The 21,601-nt window shown below is 44.6% G+C and overlaps 1 protein-coding gene across 3 annotated transcripts in view; it reads right to left on the reverse strand.

Moving 5' to 3' along the window:
• The window catches only part of Kcnk9 (potassium two pore domain channel subfamily K member 9), a 40,859-nt gene that overhangs the window by 17,162 nt on the left and 2,096 nt on the right, over positions 1–21,601 (reverse strand). The window lies entirely within an intron of this gene.

A 21,601-nucleotide genomic window follows, 5' to 3' on the forward strand; every position in this document is an offset into this window, starting at 1 on the left:
CTCACATGGCAAATGGGAGCTGTAGAATCTTCCACTGTCTAGACTGTAGACAGAATACCACCCACAGAGCACTAGTCTAGAGATCAGAGTTCTTCCTATGCTCACATGGCAAGTGGGAGCTGCAGCATCTTCCTCTGTCAGGACTGTAGACAGAATACCACCCACAGAATACTAGCCTGAGAGGAGATAAAAATGCAGAATTTAGATTGTTTTTTTTTTTGCCAGTTATATATTACTTTTTTATCTACGATGGAGTTGAACCATAATAAGCTGGGACTGTCTATATGGCTAAGGAAGAATACATATGTGTAATAAGGATCTCCCCTGCTCTTTCTTCTCACACCTAACATTGAAACCCCATCCCTGCATCATAAAAGAAGACTCTACTAATGCTACCTGCCATAATGTTTTCCTGGGGAACCTCATGCTTAGAGCTGGGGGTGGGGTGGGAGTAACTAAATGCCAACTTGACTATCTTCCAAATGGAGGAATATGGAACTTACTGGTCTCTGGGGGGGGGGTCCCTAAGAATAAAAGCACTGGTACTGCCAAATGTTACTGACTACTAATGCCCAGGAAATCCTGCCTCTATGTGGTAAGGTCTAAGGCCTTTTCAGACCTAGCTGTCCAAAGTTCAGAGGTCACCTGGGGCTCTCTAAGTCTGATGCTACTAAGATTGCAGGTTTGTACTCTAGATTTCTGTTAGCCTCTGAACTTGGTATGTCAAGATCTGAGGAAGAACTCAGCTGCCCACGCATATGTATGCATTGTGAAAATGGATTACTGCCATATCTCATGAAATTTGTAAGGTCCCCATCTGTTATCTCCATAAAAGCATCCCTCAGCTACTCAGGGATATCCATGTAATGCTATGCAGAAGCAGTGACCTGTGTGTCTATTACCAAGTCCAACACATACCAACTACTAATGTATTAATGAAGTCACAACTACCAGTCCTGTAGTTTCCAAAGGGGCAGAGGTCATTGTCTTAAAATGTATCTCAAATTTATAATTTGGAATGGTAAATATCATAAACATGTTGTGTCCATTTTTTAATCATAAGAAAAATAAGAAGAAAACAGGAACTACCATATGTTCTTTTGATGTAAGTCTAAGGAAGATTGAGGTTGCTTCCTTCATCCCAGGCCCTGGACTAGTCTTGATTTACCCACTATATACAAACTCTTCACTTGGTAAACATTCAAATAAGAACACTTATAAGGACATACTTTGAAAACCTATAAAACCACTCTGCAAATACAAAACATCATTATTAGCTCAAGTAAAATCCATCTTCTTCAGCACACAGAGGCCTATGCTGAGTACACACTACCCCCTCCCCCGTGCCAGCCAGCCTTACTCTCAGGTAACAGACTCCTGAAATGTTCTGCTCCATGTTGTGTGAGGACTCACCTGATGCCCAAGTTCTAGAACCTCAGAGCACAAAAAGACAAACTGAAATCCTAAGTGCCCTCCTATTATTACCCATGGAAAGCAGAGGCTCAGAGGTATAGAGGCCACATGACAAGCTAAATAGAGACCTAAGATGTGCCTAACCCAGTGTCCCCAACCTGTGGGAGGTGAGAATGCTGTCACTGAAGAAAATGAAACCACCTAGTTGGAGCTAGTTGAGAGTGATTCAAATTTCCTGTATAAACAGCAGGGAAGCTGGGACTGTTTCTATTATTTACATGAAAGGCATGAGCCATCAGACACCTTTGGTACCCAAGGTCCATAGCACTGAGCTCCCATCTCTGCAGTTGTCAAGGAACAGAGCTTCTAGAAAAGAAGCCAGCCTCAGAGCACATTGAGATCCTGCCAGAAGTCTGTGTCCAATAGGCAGATAGACATTCTTATATCCCTTGACATGACATTGTCTAGCTCCCCATATCTCTTTCTCCTTTTTATCAACTGCCCTCAGTAGACCTCAGATCCATGACTTTCTGGATGGTCCCTATAAGACCACAGAGGTCTTCCCTACTCAGGCCGTGCCCCAAAGCTCTTCCCTCAGCTACAGTGACTGCAGAGAACAGAAAGACTTCTAAGTGGTTCTCAAGCTGAAAATTGATCTCCAAGAGTCTTTTGCTCAGGTGTCTATTTGATCCCTGCCATCTCTTGTCATAGAACCCTGTTCAAATCTATCCAAGCCTCTAGGGATATTATGAGATTAACACATGTGACTGTAGATGCCAAATTTATGGTCAGTGATGGTCTCTAGTAAGGAAAGCAGATTATCAGTGTATCTTGCGTACCATCTACTTTGGGATTCAGTATGACAGGAAACACAGGTTACAACATTGGGTGCAAATGGGTAGATAGATGAGGGATGAAAGAATGGCATTTTGGAAATTGATGAGTGGGCCAATAGATGGGGAAATGTGTGAATATGTGATACATAGAAGGTGAATTGATAATAGATGGATGCTGTTTGGAATATGGATGGAGGTACAATGGATAGGGGATTTGTGGATAGATACAAGTTTGCTGGAAGATGGAGAGTGGATAGATGGATATACAGATAGATGAATGGATACATGGATTGATGGACAATAGATGAACAGGTAGATGTATGGAATAGAAAGGTGAGAGGATAAATGGGTGGACTGATGGGTAGTTATAGGATGTATGGAAGAAAGATAGGTGAACAGTAGATAGACAGATGAGTGGATAATGGATACATGAATGGATGGATGGACAATGAATGAAAAGATGAATGAGTGGGTGAACAAATAATGGAAAGATGGATAGATGTGTGTTATATGTGTGGAAGACAGACTCATAGATGCGTGGGATCAAGCTAAAAATGGATAGATGAATAAGGGATGGACAAATGGATAGATGGGGAGTGGATAATGAAGAGATGGGTGGATTTGCACATGGAATGTTGGTGGAAGGTGGATTAGTACCTAGATAATGGACAAGCAAAAGTAGACAGATCAGTAGATGGATATATGGAATGTGGATGGAGGATAGATGGGCAAATGGGTAGATAGAAAGATGATTAGCCAAATAGTTTAAATGGGCAAATGAATGGAAGAGAGAAAATGAGTAAGCAAATAGGTGGGACAAAGGTTTGCTGGGAATGGCCAGGGAGGTGAGTGGAGTCAGGTGGAAGACCTAGGAATGAGCCTACTATGTGAGATCAGAGTCTCCTCCCCTCTTCTATTCTCCTCTCTCAGATACTGCTGGTGAGCAAGCTGACAGTGATAAAAGGTGGGGGTTAGGCTCATGTGGCCTCTAGCTGTCATGCAGTATACCCGTCCATCTCCTTCCCCGCTCAATCCCTGGCTTGGAGCTCACTAGCTGTCCAGGACAGGAGTGCAGGACTCCACTACCTCTGGTAGTCACGAGGAGCAAACAAAACAGAGCACTCTTTCCCTGACTTGCTCCCAAAATAGCCTCTCACCACCCAGACACAAGGCTGGCTGGCTCTCCCCCACTCAAACCTGACTCTGCAGATTTCCCAAGCCTTGAGCTGGGTTGGGGGAACAAATGAAACATAGCATTTGGTGACTCCCAGCAGATTCAGGTGAGAGAATACCAAGGATGTCATAGCCTTGGGAGGGACAGAGCACTCAATCAAGAGATGCCCGGTCCTGTGTTGGGGACTTTCTGATCATCTATATTAAAAAAAAAAAAATCCTATGACAATTCCCCACACATTCTCATGTAAGTAACTTCAAAGAGAAATTTCTGGAGAAAAGGCTACATAGGCTAGAATGTAAGTAAACGCAGCCAATAGCTCTCCCTAATAGCTCGCTGTAGCTAGAGAAACATCCCCTCCCTACACCCCACATCTCAAGGCTCTGCTAGTGAGAGTAGCCACCCTGGGTCACCAAGGAGGGGCTTTCCTGAGGAGAGGACAGCGTTCAGAGAAAGAATTGTGCCTACAGCAAGTAAAAGACAAATCAATGACATGGAACCTTGGCAAAGTCCCTGGAACCCTTTGAGTCTCAGTTTGCCTATCTACAGAATGGAACCAGGAAGGGGGAAAGATGGGCAAATAAAGTGGGAATCAGAACTCTGCTTTGCCCTCAGCCCTCCCACCCCCAAGCTTCTCTGTGTCATACTTTTCATGAGGATGGCAAAGGAGGTTGGAGATGGTCCCTGGGTATAGGTGAATTAGCCTCACCTAGTGCCTAGGAGTGAGCTGAGCGGATAGTAAATGCAAATAGGAGATGGGAAGGGTCTGCATTTAGAGCCTAGCAACCTCCAGCTTCGAACCCACTCCTCCTTGCTTCCTCTGAACTAGCCCCTAATCTCAGATGTCACCAGCACCTCCATTTCTGGCCTTCACCATGCTATTCTCTCTGCTAAAGGGCCCCTCCCCCTCTCTACTGGGGCATCTACTGTTCCCTTGCCATCTGTAGACAGGACCAGCCAGCAGCAGTCAGCTGAGTGAGCAGCTAGGAGTGCTGAATCTTGGCTGAGAACATCTCCTGCAGGAAGGTGTCCGCTACCTTACTGTTCCCTGGTCACAGGGACACGTGTGGACCACTAGCAGGTGCAAACTGGTCAGACTGGATGATAATCACCTGTCTGTCACATCAAGGAGTAGTATGTCTGTAGCAAAACCATTCCAAACTCTCTAGCTAGTCATTGGACAAGAAGTGAAACCAACAGGCAGCCCAGACAGAACTAAAAATCACACTCTAACATGATCTCAAAATAGACTCCAGCTCACAATCCCCATGGCAACGCCCTGGGTCTGAGGACTGTCTCTAAGGAAGGAGGACAGAAGGGTGTGGGACAGGGGAGGCCCAGACTCTGAATAATCCATGCAAGAGTCCCATTACCCACAGCTGGCACACAGAGAGGGGCCTGTGGGGTCTCAAGTGCCACTGAAAAGGAGCAAGAGTAGAGAAAAAGCTTGGTGAGTCCAGGGACTGGTGAGCCCTCTGCATTGTAAGGGACATGACACTGGGAAGGGATTTGAACTGGAGCATCTGGATCTTCCCTGATGCATCTGGATCCTCCTCATCTTTAGGGTCTCCACAATGCTATGTTTAACCAGTCCCAGTTTAACCCACTCACCACTAGCTAAGTCTGTTCAGACTAGAATGAGGCCAGCAAGTCTTCCTAGGCACTTAGGTTTGAAGACATAATTATCCACCCAGCGCAGGTTCAAAACATCACCTGGCAGACAGAAGGCAGCCTTGGTCTTGCTTATAGTACCTTTGGGAGGTGAGATGTCAACTCTGTCTTTGTCTCTAACTTGTCTGCTCTTGGCCTCGGCCTTCTAGGCTCCAGAATTGCAGTAAATAAACTGCTGTTATTTATAAGCTTGTTACTATAGCTTGAACTAAGCTCCCCCACACTGAGGCTTCACCTTCCAAAGTTTATCCCTGCTTGAAAGCATATGTCTCTTGCATGCTCACTTCCTGGTCTTTCTAATAACTAGCTACCCTACAATGTCACAGCTGTATGGAAGAAGTGAGTGTCATCACTTGCTAACACCAGACCCTCCCAGACACAGACCCTTCCCCATCAATCTCTTCCTTTGAGTCACCTGGTCTCAACCCATGACTACAGGGACCTGGGAGTTGTGCCTGAGACTGGCAGGAACTGGCACCCTCTCTTCCTGCTGGCAGTGCCTCTGCCTAGACCAGCCAAGAACTCAGGCACAGCATTGGACAGCAGTGGTGGGAAGCAGGGGCCTGAAGTTGCAATGCCTGCACCCTTAGTGTGGCAAAGAGTCAAGTAGCCTAGCTGTGGCCAAGAGCTCTATGGCCAGATCATAGAGCACCCTGTCTGGTCTCCTGCTCAACTTCCCATTGCCCTGATTTAGCAGGTAACAATTCTGAAGGCTTGTGAGTCCCACAGCATACCTTGGAGGGGACATGAAACAGTCCTGTGCTGGAGGAGAGGCAGCAAGCAAGGCCTCCATCACCCCAAGCATAGTTCTGACATCCATGGCTGTTTCACTACTTTTGGAGCTGCAGCATATACCTCTGCAGGCAATGATGTGAATACTAAAGAGCCATGTACTGTCTGTCTCCCTGGCTCTGACCCAGAGCCCCAGCCAAGTGCCTCATCCACTGTCACATCAGATCTCACAGAGTCTCTGGGAAGCAGCCATTTCTACCCACTTTACAGGTGGAAACACTGAGTATGGACAATAGTAGGGGAGAAAAGGGGAAGGTGTGACAGGTAGTCTGTACATGCCATAAGTCAGGACCTGCCTCTGAAGATTTCCTTATGGCTCTGAAGGTTTATTTGGGACCGAAGCCAAGGCTAGTGGTAGAGGAAGTTTGCCCCCAAGCAGAGGGCACATAATACAGAGCCACTGAATACCTTCTGCCCTCAGATCCAGAAATTAGGGTCGGCCTCTCTAGGAACCCCACAAAGTCAATGGCCCATGGTGATGAGGTCCCCAGCAACCTATAGTGCTGCCCTATCCATCTAGATTTCTCCTACTTGGCAAAGATGTCAGCACAGTGACCCCAGGATTGAACTGACAGATGGACAGCTAAGAATGGGGACAGTTATAGCACTGTGCCAAAAGCTCAGAAATACAAGCCATGGGGGTATGGGGGAAGGGACACTTTCCTAGGGCGTCTCCTTCTGAAAGTTCCAACAGAACCTGGGAAGCCAGCAGGCACCTTAGACCATACAGAAAGTCAGAGGGGCACAGGATGATCTCAATCCCATGTGAAACAGACAGTCTCCTGTTAGACCACCCACCACTTCTTGCAAACACCTGCTGTTCGGATTTGTGGGCTGCTGTTTTTCAAGATTTGCTTTTTTTGAAAGACCCAGAGAATATTCTCGAACAGTTAAATATAGCTCTCGTGAAAGCTGTCCCATTTACATGCCTATGTTCATTCAACAAACATTCTCTGAGGGCCTGCTTGGTGCTAGACACTGGTGGGCAGACAACTCAGCCACGGGCAGGTAACAACATGGTCCCTGGCCAGAGGTCCTGGGGGCAGTGCACAAAGTCTGGCTTGGGAAAAAACTGATATGACACAGGTTGACAGGTGCTTAGCTGGCCAGAGCCCTGAGGCTACAGAGACAGGAGAAGCATCTAACAGCCAGAGAGAGATGCACAGAGAAGGGATGTTGAGTGTTGAGGGAGTCCACCATAGCCCATGACTTGGTCTGCATGGTGCAGGGGGTGAAATGAGAGTCAAGGCTACATCTCAGCAAGAGTTTGGACTTCAAAGGTCATGGTAATCATTTATGTGGTTCACAAAGAGGCAATGATGGCTCTCAAACAGGGTACTGACTTAATGTATATTAATACCAGCCTTGAGCCACCACAAATTCATGCAACTGGGAGGAGGCCAGGTGTGGAACATCGTCAGAGTACAATGTTGCATAATGCCTGTGTCCCTCCTCCCCCGCCAGCCCTTTAAAACAAATGCTTAGATCATCCCCCAAAGGAAGCCAAAAACCAGACAGGGGACTTACACATGCCCAGAATGGATCTAGGCTGAGCTGGAGAGCAGAACCCAGAGCAGGAGAAAAGAGAAAGAGAGAGGGAGAGAGAAAGGGGAGAAGGAAGGGAAGGGAGGGAAGGAAGGAGAGGGAGAAAGCAGTCCCAATGACTGGGTCTCCTGAGTGTGGGGAAAGGGAAGACTTCAGTCAGGAACATCAAGGACCAAAGGGAATGCAGCAGTTCCCTTCTACTGTATGGAGAGGGCAAAATCCTGACACTAATGGCAATTGCCACCTGTAGGAAGGAAAAAGCATTTGGAGGGAAATGGGTGCTTGGCACCCTGCTTTATAAAGAAATACTGCTGGGCTCAGGGCAGATGCTTAAGAGGATGGAAAAAATTATATTCTGTTAGCTTTTGAGTCCTCTCCTGAGGGATGGGGTACAGAACAGATGTCTAGAGAACAGGAGGAAAAGAAGTCCGCCAGAAAGAGGTTCACCCACCCTTCACCTCCTCCTTCTACTCTCAAGTACTCTCTGCCACCAGCTTCCTCCTGATCACCATCCTCCCCTCTGCTCTAAAAAGTCCTCCCCTGATGCCAGCTTCCTCTTGCTCACACCTCCACCCCTTCACTCTCAGGGGTGCTCCCCTGCCAGCACCTATTTTGGATCCATCATCTATTCTCACTTTTATGGGGTCCCTGAGGATATCCTGATAGCAAAACAGCAGCTAGTGGCTTTTGCCTTTAGGAGCAAGCCCTAAGGCTCCATCATGAGCCCTCACATTTAATAGCCAAACCTGTGCTCAGACTCATTTCATAATCAGAGTCTAAACCTCAAAGTGAGAAGGTAAATGTGGCCATATGACCCATTTATAACCTATAGGATAGAGAGAGGGAAAAAAAAATTGGGTAGGACTTCTAGAAAGGTGTTAGGATAATCTTGGCTAAAATAACCCTTCTGGCATTTCCCATCCTTTCTGCCTTGAACAACAATGTGCTTGGCACAGGATCATGTCAGGGAAGATAAAGTAGAAATATCAAAGGAGCTTAAGCCCCAAATAATCCTGAGCAGTGAGGCCTGAAGACTGATAGAAGCATCACTCACCTGAGTAGTCCAAGGTCTTTCCTGTTTTTGCACATCCTGGGCTTAGCGTGGTTCTCATCCATGTTCCGCGTATGAAAGCAATGGCATTCAGTAAAGCCACAAGGCTACATACCTGTGCAGCTCAGCGCCATTTGTTCCTAGTGATGGCACCTAGAGCATTTGTTTCCTTCTTGCCCCTTCTATCCAAGAAACTGTGAACTCCTATCACATCCTACAGGGGTGAGTGTGCACTATCATTTCCTACAGGGGTGAGTGTGCACGGATCCCCAGATTTTCACACTAACTTTTCACCTGTATACCTATATTTGTATCTTTTGTTACAAGCCATGTCAAAAATCTTCCTAGAAGAAAAAGTGTAAAAACAAGCTAAAAACATTAACATTCACATAACAAATGCTAATGAAACAAAGCAGACTCCAGAATCGTTAGGACAGAAAGGAAGCTTCAGATAAAAAGCATCATACACAATAAAGAATCTTGTTGTCTCTACCAAGAAAAAAAAAATCACAAGCATGAACCTGGATGCATCTAACCACATAGCTTCAAAGCATGAAAAGCAGTTTTCCTGACTCAAAGAGACAGTGATAAACCTCAATAGCAAAGCATCTAATGAGATGCTAGTGAAACACTCTCAGGATCCAAGCAGACTTAATAATAGCAATGAACAGACTATAAAGCAAGGATCATACATTGAAATATCCAAGGAGCCGAGTGACTGGGGTATGTGAGTGATGGGTCCTGGGATAATGGTGATCCTAGAGAGCACGTGAACAAGTTAGGCATACACGTTAATATGATGATAGCCTGAGACACTGTGTGCTAAATTCAGTGCGTGTAAGCCAATAATCTTTTCCAACTCTTGAAAGAGAAAACATGTGTGAGTTCAAACTAATAGAAATGTATATAACTTTACATACAACAAAGAAATAAATGTTTTCAAATAGTTGTAGGACTCATCAAAAGATAAATTTTTAGCAACAAAGAAACCCCCCCAAAAAATTTAAAATAGAGAAACTGTAAATTTGAAATGTGCTTATAGACTATTGCACATAGTACATGTTAGCTGTTTTAAATGTTTAGAATGCAATAAGAAATAAATCCAACTATCCCAAACACCTTAACAGCCATTTTGTGATTATTATTCTCCACATCTTATAAATGGCAAAGGCCAAAGCACAGAGAGGTCAAATCTCATGCCCAAGGTTGCTCAACAAGCAACAGCCTATGACAATCAGCTTCAAAGCTCATGATTCTAATCTCTCTGGTAACAAGCTTTCATGTGCATGCAACTCACACACTTAACCATTGAATTTTAAAAAACCAAACTCATAAATAATTTATAAATAATTGATTATAAGAATAAAAAGCTTATTTGAAAATCATCTGCAGATCATTGGTTGTAAGAAAAACACTTATTTGCAAATTCTTTACAAATCGGTGAAGATAAGATCCAGTCAAAGTGGCAAACAGAGGACAACACATAGCCTTTTGTATTTAACGGAAAGAAAAAGGCTTATACTTGAAGCTAGGGCGGGGGAATAAAACTAAATAAAGTAAAATAAGCTTTCCTAAGTAGTAAAGCAAATATCAAGGAAACCTACTATAATAAAATTGATAGATGTTGTTAGCTAGTGCTTCATATTTTTGAACAATGTAAGAGCCAAATAAAACACATATGCCAATCAGAGCTTTTGAGCTAGATAGCTGAGCTGGAAGATATAAAACTGAATTTCTGCAGGTATTTGCTTACCCAGGCTTTCCAATTTACAAAGACAACTATTATTTTATCAGTTCAGTTTCTTGGGTTCTATGCTATAAGCAGAACTGTACAATTGCTGGATGATTCTAGAAGCATGCATGGACAATACCAAGAAGGTGAAAGGAGAGAAGTGAGTGTATTTTTGTATATTCTGTAAGCCTTCTCTACCATCACTTACTACTTCTTCCCAGTGATGAAATGTTCATTTTGTAGCTCAATACACATTAGCTTCCACTTCTTTTGTGTTTAGGGTCTCCTGGCCTGAACATTGTCCCCAACAAACACCATACTAACCCTCTCCACAGCCAGAATTCCTCATCATCCAGGTATTGTCAGAAAAGAGCTTATCTCTAGGACCTCCTACCATGGATGTCTTTTTAAACAAGTATCCCAAATCCTGTTGCATCCTTACACTAGGACTCCATGCTCAGCTTTTCCTGCCCTGTCCTGTATCAGCTACCATCATATCTCACCCAGAATCAACAATCAGGAAGTGACTCAAACACCACCCCAGTTTGTGAGGGGGATTGCCTGGGTACATCAGGGTCTTATTAAATGTGGAAGTGAATGAAAGGATCAAAGTGGACAGAGTGATTGAATGGTGATGGAGGAATGACTACATGGAGGGCTAAATGATAGAGAAGGGTCTGTTAGATGAATGACAGGTGCCCAAAAGCATGATATCATGGCAAATGTGGGAAGGAATGACATGAAAGATCTTAGTAATTTAATAGCAGATAAAGAAGTGGATGGTGAGTGTAGAGTAAACCTTGAATACAAGGGAGACTTGGAGGAACATGACAGGTATTTGAATGACAGAATGATACAAGAGCAGATAAATGAAAGGTGCAATTGTGATACAATGGCCATTGCAAGTGAGGAGCAAGTAACATAATAGTAGAGGGTGGATGAAGATGAGGTTACACAAAGATGCATAGGAAAACAAATGGCAGAGTTGAGGGGGAATAAGAAAAACACCAGGCCAGAAAATTGGTGATACATGTATGAAGGAGAAAGAGACCAGAAGATAGGAGGATGAGTACATTTACAAACACAATAGCAGATGTAGAAAGGAAAGAGATGGAGACAGTGACAGATACAGTATCAGATGCTCGAGATAATGACATGAGACAAAGTTAGAGAGGAGAATAAAAGGCTAGCGTGTATGTGGTGGGGTGTTACCATGAATGGAAGGATGAATGGGTAGTGTATAGAATATTGATAGAGCAGAGGAAGGATTGATTTACAGGTGCATAAAGGACTAGGCGAGGCAATAGCAAATGGAGGAGTGAGGATATGGTGGAAGGTTGGAGAAGGGATGATGTGCCCAGACAGCGATGATGCAAGCAAAGGAGAAATGACTGGCTCATACAGGGATGCAGGCTAAGGCTCAGATAGGGATGCAGGCTACGTCTGCAGAAATGGAGATGAATGATAAAATACAATGACGAGTGGAAGAATGAATTATAGATGCATGTATAATTGAGCAACAGTCAGGCATTGGTTGTGCATGCTTTTAATTCCAGCATTTGGGAGACAGAGGCAGGTGGATCTCCATGAGTTTGAGGCCAGCCTGGTCTACAGAATGAGTTCCAGGGCAGCCAAGCCTACACAGAGAAACCCTGTCTCAAAAAAGAATTGAGTGACATTCTGGAAAGTGATAAATGATGACAGGTGTATTGAGCATAATGTGACACATGGGGACTAATGGGGAAACTGTGAGAATTGCATGGAAGAGTCAGTGACACCTTAACAAAGGGAGAAAATGTGGTAAGCAAGTGAATGGCTGAAAGATCCAGTGGCTGATGGGTAATAAATTATGGTTACATGGAGAACTGTGTAACAAAACAGTCCATGAGAGAATGAGTGGCAGGTGCACGGAGAACTGAATGATGTAATGGTGTACAGAGGGATGATTGGTGGGAGCATAGAGGATAGAGTGAAATCATTGGTGCTTAGAATGAGTGACAGGTTCATGGAGAACTGGGTGACATAATGATGTATAGGGGAGTGAACAACAGGCACATGGAGGAAGGAATGGCAAACACACAGAGAACTAATGAGATGCTGAAGAGGACAATAAATGACAGGAGCAGGAATGAGTGAATGGTGTGATGGATATGGGAAATGAAGAGACAGTCATGGAGGACTGACTGATTTCATGGTGTATAGGATAATTAATGATAGCTGTGTGGAGGACTGAACGAGGTTGTGATGTTTGGAATAAGTGATGTCACGACATAAAGGGGGAATAGAAGATGGGTACAATGAGGACTGAGTGATGCAATAGTTTTAGTGACAACATGGGACTCTGGGGGATGGCATGGTCCATAGGGAAATGAGTGGCGAGTGTGTGGAGGATTAAATGATCTAATAATTCTCAGAGGGGATGAGGGACAGTCCTTAGGAGAACTGAATATGAAAGGACTGTGTGATGTAATGATGCATAGGAGGATTAATGACAGGTGCAAGGTAGACAGTGGGATTGATGGTGTAGAGTGGAGTGGATGGTCTGTGCCCTGAATCATGAGTGATGTGGTGCGTCTGGGAACAGATGAGAGGTACAAGGAGGATTTAATGATGTAACAGTGCATAGCAGGTGCATTTAGGAGTGGATGATACACTAGCAGATAGCAGAAGGACAGGACTGTGTGGGTGACTAAAGGAAGGGTAGAGGAATGAACAGGAGGTAGCTAGACAACTGAGTAACACAATGGCGGATAACAGAAAGAGGGACATGTTTAGGTGACAAAAAATAAAAGGTCAATGGCACTGTGGTAGTCAGGGAACAAGTGACAAGTATAGAAAGAACTGATGGGACAATTGTGAATGTAGAAAAAAAGACAGGTGGGAGGAGGAACTACCTGGGCCCTGGCAGATGGAGAATGAATGGGAAGCACTTGAAGAAATGAAGTAGACAGTGGCAGGTGTGAGAATGACTGCCGGGTGGGCAAGAACTGAACAATTCATGTGAGACAATGGACTGGCTTAGAGAGATAGTGACACAGAGGGAGGCCATGGAGGTTGGAGGGGTTTAGGGTCTAATAGAAAATGAATAGCAAATGAATGGAAGAATGTGTGGTGCAGTGGTAAATGGGGGAATGAATAAGAGGGAAGCTAGAGAGCTGAGAGTTACAGTGGTAGATGAGGGCTGAGTGACAGGTAGCTGGAAGTTCAAATGACACAATAAAAGATGAGGAGATGGATATCCAATCTGTAGGTGACTGAGAGGATGGTGGCCTAGGAAGTGGGTGATATGTGGAAAGAACTAAGTTACAATGGCAGGTGGAAGTATGGACACTTCCCAGACACGTGAGTGATGATATCTCAGAGGGAAAGTATATGAGATTATGGAAAGCTAAGACAATGGTAGATATGATATGGGAGTGTGGAGAACTTAGGCAAACCAAGACAGGATGGGGGATGAGTGACAAGTGAATGATGAGAGAACTGAATGATGAGATGGCAGCTGGATGTTTGAGTGACAATTGCGGGGAGGACTGTGCAAAAGAAGTATGCAAGAAGGAGATAGTTGAAGAGATAATGGTAGGGAGGAAGGGGAATGGAAAGTTGATAGAGATAAAGAAGTGGATGGCAAGTCCAGGGAGCACTGAGTAACGTGTAGTGAAAGGGGAGCACTAAGGGAATGGGGGTGTACATGGCATGTGGGTGGAGGGACCAAATGCTCCAATAATGAGACAGAAATGAGTTGTTCTATGGAAGACCATGAACATGATCGTAATGTAGAGGAACGGACAAGAGGTGCTCAGTAACTGAGCAATAGTTACAGTGTCAGGTAGAAGAATGAATGACAGAGGAATGGAGGCTCCTCAAGTGACACAGTGACAGATGTGCGAAGGAATTGTATATGTGTAGAAAACTTGATGGTGCAGTGGTTGATGAAAGGGGAGGAAGGCAGATGTACAGCAGCCTGAACAATGCACAGGTGGCAACTGATGACAGGTAATGTAGGACAAAGCAAGAGCTCGTGTCAGATAGAGGAGTTTCATGGGAGAGTGGTGATATGAGAGTGGGTGGGACAGTGAGAGAAGTGAGTTTTCACTGGTGGCTAATAGGAAATGAAGGGTGGGCACATGTAGGACTAAGCAATACTGTGGCTGGTGGGGAAATGAATGACAGGTTCTCAGAAGAGGAGTGGCACGGTATCCAATGCTGATGTGCAGGGACCACAGTGCGCATCCATCGAAGAAGCTGGATGGCAGGTGACTAGTGTGATGTTTGCTGATGGAATAACTGTCCAAGTGCATCGAGGACTGGATGATGACTGGCTAATAGGGAATTAGTGATATATGGGTAGGGATGACAGTGTTGGGTGGGTGAGGCAATGAATGACAAGGCCCACAGAAGATTACAAGATACAATGGTGAGTGGCAGAATGATTTGGGTGGCTGTGAGGTCACAAAGTGAATGAGTGCATGTGTGCATAGACATGGATAGATAGAGGTGTCCATAGTAAGTACATGGACAACCATTATTAGGGCACCTACCATAGGACATTTACCTCCTGCTCCAACTCTTCCCTCTCTGGTCTTCCTAGGTTAGGTAAGACAGAACAGAGCATGTGAATGTGGCAGATGCCTTTGGGGGGGGGGGGTCCTTGCCTCTGATTTCATTATTGTTTCAGAGCACCAGGGCATCTCTGCACATCTAGGGAAAAGTGTCTGTGATGCTACCCCAAATCAACAGCCCTGCCCCCTGCTTCCTCCATGGTACCTGTAAGCAGGATGGTTGCTAGAGAGCCTTGAGCTGAGTGAGGATGGCTGAGGCTAGGACTAGAAAGGATCCAGGGAAGCAGAGCTGTCTACAGGCATCCCCTGCATCCTCGGCATGATAGATGCTGGCCACATAGATATGGAGAACTCAGAACCCTCTTGCTCCCCGTGCTACCCATCACCTGGGTTTGGCTGAGCAGGCTCCCTAAATAGTGAGGTGGGGCACATAGACCCACATTACCCTTGGGATGACTTCCCAGCTATAGTCTGAAGTAAAGAGACCCTATTTGCATTATTCTCTTCTGTGCCCTCCCCTTTAGTGTCCATTGCCTTATCTGCCTCAGTTTCCTCATCTTTCAAGCAGAGCAGTGTCCTTATCAGCTCATGGGTCAGTAGATGGATGGAGAGAGAGAGAGAGAGAGAGAGAGAGAGAGAGAGAGAGAGAGAGAGAGAGATATTAGGCTCCATGATTCCTCAGGCATCAGCCTGTCCCATTGATCCACCTTCAGCTTTGCAGTCTTTTGTGGGATGCCTATTCTATGCTAAGTTCAATGTGGGACACTGTAGGTTCAGGGGGAAAAGGCAGTTTAGACCTGAGGAAGAATGAACAGAATTCACAAAGCTGAGATTGACTGGAGAAGAGGAGGGCAAGGGTGGCACTTGAAGAACTGGGGTGGGTAAGCATGCTCTGTGTGTGTGTGTGTGTGTGTGTGTGTGTGTGTGTGTGTGTGTGTGTAAAGATGCTGTGTTTGAGTGAGAGTGCATATGTGTAAGGATTCTGCACATGTGTACATGAGTGTACATGTGTGTATGTGTGCACATGTGCATGCATACATGTGGGTAAGATGTTGTGCTTGTGTGTGAGTGTGTATGTATGTGTGAAAGGATACTATGCATGCATGTGTGTAAGCATGCTGTGTGTGAGTGAGTGTGTATGTGTGTACATGTGTGTGTAAGGGTGCCATGTATAAGTAAGTGTGCATGTGTATGTGTGTACAAGTACATACACACGTGTGTAAGGATTCTGTGAATGCATTCATGAGTGTTCGTGTGTATGAGTGCATAGGAGCATGCACAAATGTGTTTAAGATGTTGGGCTTGTGTATGTGAGTTTGTGTGTGTGAAATGATGCTATGCATGTGTGTGTAAAGATGCTGTGTAAGTGAGTGTACATATGTGTGTGCATTGTGTGAGTGAGTGTGCATGTATGTATGTGTACACAAGTACATACACATGTGTATAAGGATCCTTTGCTTGTGTGTGTGAGTGTGTATGTATGTGTGAAAGGATGCTTGCATGTGTGAGCATGTGTGTATAAGAATGAGGTTTGTAAGTGAGTGTGCATGTATATGTAAGGATTCTGTGAATGCATCCAAGAGTGTTCATGTGTATATGAGTGCACAAGAGGATGCACACATGTGTATAAGATGTTGTTCTTGTGTGTGTGAGTGTGTATGTGTGGGTGTGAAAGGATGCTATGCATGTGTGTGCATGTATGTGTAAGGATGCTGTGTGAGTGTACATGTGTGTGTGTGTAAGGATTCTGTGCATACATGCATGGGTGTGCATCTGTGTATGTGTGCACAAATACATGCACACATATGTGAAAGAATGCTGTGTATCTGTATGCATGTGTGTATAAGAATGTGTAAATAAGTGTGTGTGCATGTGTAAGGATTCTATGAATGTATCCATGAGTGTGTATTTGTGTATGAGTGCATAAGCGCATGTACACATGTGTGTGTGGATGTCTTGTTTGAGTGAGTGTGCACGAATAAGAATTCTGTACATGTGTGAGTAAGTGTGCATGCACCTATGTGTATAAGGATGCTGTGCTTGTGTGTGTATGTCTGTAAAAGGATGCTGTGCATGTGTGTGTAAAGAATGCTATGTGTAAATGTGCATGTGTATGCATGTGTGCATAAGGATGCTGTGTGAGTGTGTGTGTGTCTGTGTGTGTGTAAGGATTCATTGTATGCATGCATGAGTGCTCATGTGTGTGTATGGTTTCACAAGTGCATGCACACATGTGTGTAAGGATGTTGTTCTTATGTGTGAGTGTGTATGTTTGCATAAAGGATGCTGTGCATGGGGGTGTTGCATGGGGGTGTAAAGCTGCTATGAGTAAATGTATATATGTGTGTAAGGATTCTGGGTATGTGTGCATGAGTGTTCATGTGCAAGTGTGTATTAGTGCACAAGTGCATGCATGCAAATGTTTATAAAGATGCTATACTTGTGTGTGTGTGTGTGTGTGTGTATTTGAAAGGGTGCTGTGTGTATGTATTTGAATGTGTGTGAATGTGTGTTTAAAGATGCTATGTGCATCTGTGTGCATGTATGTGCATGTGTGCATATGTGTGCATGTGTGTATATGTGTATGTGAAAGGGTATTATGCATATGTGTGTGCATGTGTGTAAGCATGCTATGTGTGAGTAAGTGTGTATGTGTGTACATGTGTGTGTAAGGATGCCATGTATAAGTAAGTGTGCATGTGTATGTGTGTACAAGTACATACACACATGTGTGTAAGGATTCTGTGAATGCATTCATGAGAGTGTGTGTGTGTGTGTGTGTGTGTGTGTGTGTGTGTGTGTGTGTGTGTGTGTTTAGCCCGGTGAATGGCACAGGACAGGTAAAGACTCTCGCTGAGCTTAGCTGTGCTTGATTCACACTGGACTACCACACTGGGCTTCCAGAACCTTCTCTGGAGGCCAGACTTTATCTTGTCATCTATACTGTCCCCAGGGTCTTAAAGCAGGCAGCACAAGCAAGTCAGAGCAGGTGCTTGCCGTGAATGTGGCTCATAACCACCTCAAAATCTGTGATGAATGCTGTCCATTTTGTGAAAAGTCTGTTCAGTAATCTGCTTCTGACTTGGGAAGGAATTTGATGTCTGTCTAGAACAGGGAAGAACCCCTAGGGATCCTCTCAGCAGGTCCCGCCTCTTTCTGCAGACCCCAGTCCTAAAACAGTGGCCTTCACTCCTATGACAGCAACCTCAGTTTCAGAATGACTCAGAGAGTCAGGAAAGTGTGTGCTTCTTCCCTGTTCCTCAAAACTGTAGCTAGAGAGAAAATCCCACAAGCCCACCCTCCTTCCTCCATGATAAACCAGCCTTTAAATTGTCCTCCACAGCTTGGCAGATGGTATCTGGTGTCTTCCTTTTTAATAATCCTAAAGGTAACCAACCTAGACCACAGACGTTAGACAGTAAAAAAACAGAGAGATGAAAGTCCCGTCTCTGGTACATTCTGCAAAGAGGCTGACTGTGAGACAGTTTTAGCTTGAACCTCCCACTGTGGGAGGTGATAAGTTTATACCAGTCATATATTATGCAAGCTCCAAGACCTCATCCCCAAGCAGAAAAAAGTCCAATAAATCCCCTGGACCCATGTAGACTCTGCTCAGCACTGTCTACTTCCCCCACTTGCCTAGGTCCCCACTGCACAGCCAATCAGGTCAGTGGGCTACAAGAAAGGGTGCTCTCACCCAAGTTCAAAACCAACCAGGAAAACTCCATTCAAGAGATCTGCAACATGAGAGCAACGTGAAAGGGCAGTTGTCATGCACAGGACTCCCAGACAGCCAGGGCTGGAGTTGACATATTGGTCCAAAGTCTTCCATGAAAGCATAGTTACAGATTCAGAATAAAGTGGTAATTACACATGGTTTGAAACTCCATTCCAAAGAGTGAGTTAAAGCTACATCTGAGACGCAATGCTCCTTAGCCTGCTCCAGGGGCTCCTGCCACAACCAGAGTCTTGGGTGCAAAGGCGATGTGCACACACCCAAGAAATCACTCAAAGTCAGGCAAAAAGGGGTAGCTGTGACAATGAAGCCCACTTGCTGATATCGTTGCCCAATAAAAGACAATTCCTATGGTACCACGGCTTGGGCTGCTTTTTATTCTTAGTCCTAAAAGCACTTTCACTTCTACTTATATTTTTAAAGGAAAAGAAAAAAAAAACCAAAATGAATTGCGAAGGTGTTTTATTTCCTATAGTTCTCTAACCAGACACCATGAGACTCAGTCAGCCCAAAACAGGAGTATAGATTTGGCATCTACTAAGTGCTTCAATGTGCAGGGCTGTGGAGTGATCCTACATGCCCATGGCTGATGATAAAAGGCAGCCTGTCAAGTGGTTACTATATAATAGCCCGTCTACAAGGTGAGGAAACTGAGGTTGGAAATCAGAAAATGGCATCACTGTAGTCTTCCTGCATGGAAGGCTCCAGATTCTAGGCTTCTCACACAAGCTCAGCTGCCTTCAGGTGTGTGTGTGTGTGTGTGTGTGTGTGTGTGTGTGTGTGCGCGCGCGCGCGCGTGCGCATGCATGTGAGCTTATGTGTGTATGTGTGCTTGTATGTGTGATTCAAGTATGTCTATGTGTGCACCTGTGTGTGCCTATGCATGTATATATGAATATATTTGAGTATGTGTATATTTACAAGTATGTATATATGTATGGCTACATTGCCTGCATGTGTGTAAATGTGAATGCAAATGTGTATGTGTATGTACATATGTGTATATGTGTGTATATGCATATGTATATGACTATGCATGTGTATGTGCATGCATATGAGTATACACTCATATGTGAATGTATGTGAATGTATATGTATGCTTATGTCTCTTTCTACATGTAAATGTGCATACAAGTGGGTATATGTATGTATATATTATGTATGTATGTATGTTTGTATACCTATACATGTGTATCTGCATGCATATGACTGTATATATGAATGTATCTGTAACTGTGTGTCTGCTACAAGTGTGTGTTTGCATGTATGCAAATGTGCTTGCAAGTGGGTATGTTTATTTATGTATGTATGTGTTTATGTACTTGTCCATGTGTATGTATGCATGTGAGTGTGTATATATGCGAGTGCATACATATGTGCATGTATGTGAGAGTGTGTGTGTCTGTCTGTGCATGTGTGTAAATGTATGTATGCATGCATATGAATATGCATGAGAATGTGGATGTATGTATGTGTATGTATGCACACACAAGCACAGGTATGTACTTGTGTATGTTTTCAACCTTTCAAAAACTCAGTAGAAAACCCAATAAAAGAAATTAGAGAAATCATCATTTTCCTCTTTCCCAAGTGGCCCTGATCCTATACTGATGGCAGCATCCTTCTCTAGGGGCCAGGACAACAGTTGCATTTGCTCCTCTTCTGTCTACACCATTTTCTTTGGAGTTTCAAACATTAGACGCTTATGTCCAGAACTGCCAGTCATATCAATGGTTAGTGCAAGCTACCTCAAGACCACTTACTGTTTTGTTTTATTTTGTTTTTTTTTTAAGAAATGTGGCAACATGACAATGCTTGTTTTTAACAAACCCAGCCCTCTCACAGTGTCACCCACCTCTATGGAGTAGTCAACAGTTTTCTATGCTGATTTTGCCACAGGGAACTAGCCTGAAAACCAAAGTCTCTGTTCCAAACCCAGAGCACAAAAGGCACGCTAAGGGCACCATGAGATTTCTCCCCTCTCTCCGTGTCACAGGCAATATTCTTGCCTTCCTGAAAATATACCTGTCCCCAGAACACATCCATATATCACCATGACAGTTCAAAGACAGAAATGACGCAGTGACCAGTGGCCTCTCTTCCAACCTGGAAATGCCACAGGGTGGGGGTGGGGCGGGGGCTTTGGGGCCAGCAGGGCCAGCATGTCCTTTATGTTATATGAGTAACATAAAGGTGATGCCTTTTCCCCAGACATGAAAACTTACATATTTAAATAAAGCAACCCTCAAAAAGTCTTTCAAACAAGAAGGAAAGACAGGCTGTCCCAGGCTGGTGCTTCCTGTTGCATATGGCTGGCACCCTCAAATCCTCTGTACCCNCCCCCCGCCCCAACAGCACAGAGCTCTTCAGATTTAAAAAAAAAAAATTTTAAATTAAAAATGCATGGGAAAATTCGAGGGGAGATCCAGAAAAGGAAATAAGTGAAGAGGGTTTCGTATCAGGACACAGGGGCACACATTTGAGTCCACATTCTGATTCTTACCGATCCAAAGAGATGGACCAAGGTATTGTGCCAAGACAGGGCAAGTGACCAGCCAGAGACACCATTCTGCCTCCTGCCAGAAAGGTATTTACCACATCCCCTGGGATAAAGTCTGGTCTTCCCATTCCCACAGGTTTCCATGTGCAAATCCAGGGGTGTCTCCCAACCACCAGCTTCAGTGGGGATGCAGTCATAGGGATCCATCCAGCAGAGACTGACCTCTGAACCATAACCTGTGTGAATCAGGGAAGCTACATACAGGCAGTCTCATCTTGTACTAGATGGACTCTTTCCCAAAAAGGGTTAAACTCCCCCAGTTTTCAAACAACATCCAGACTCCTCTGGTCCACAGTCCCAGTCCACAAGGGCAAACAAGCACCCCCACATCCAACCCACCAGGACCGCATTGCAGGTCACCTGCTGCCACCCCCACCCCAACCATAGAAGAGAAAACTCTTCTCTCAGGACCTAACACTCTCTCGGCAACCCAATAGAAGGATATTGGGTGCTGAAATCTCAAAAGGTCCCCAGGTGAGGAAGGACCAGTACCACCCCCCTCCTACATACAGCTCCATAAACAACCTCCTGT

This window comes from Mus caroli, chromosome 15, assembly GCF_900094665.2.
Source record: "Mus caroli chromosome 15, CAROLI_EIJ_v1.1, whole genome shotgun sequence".
In the NCBI taxonomy this organism is placed as follows: domain Eukaryota; kingdom Metazoa; phylum Chordata; class Mammalia; order Rodentia; family Muridae; genus Mus; species Mus caroli.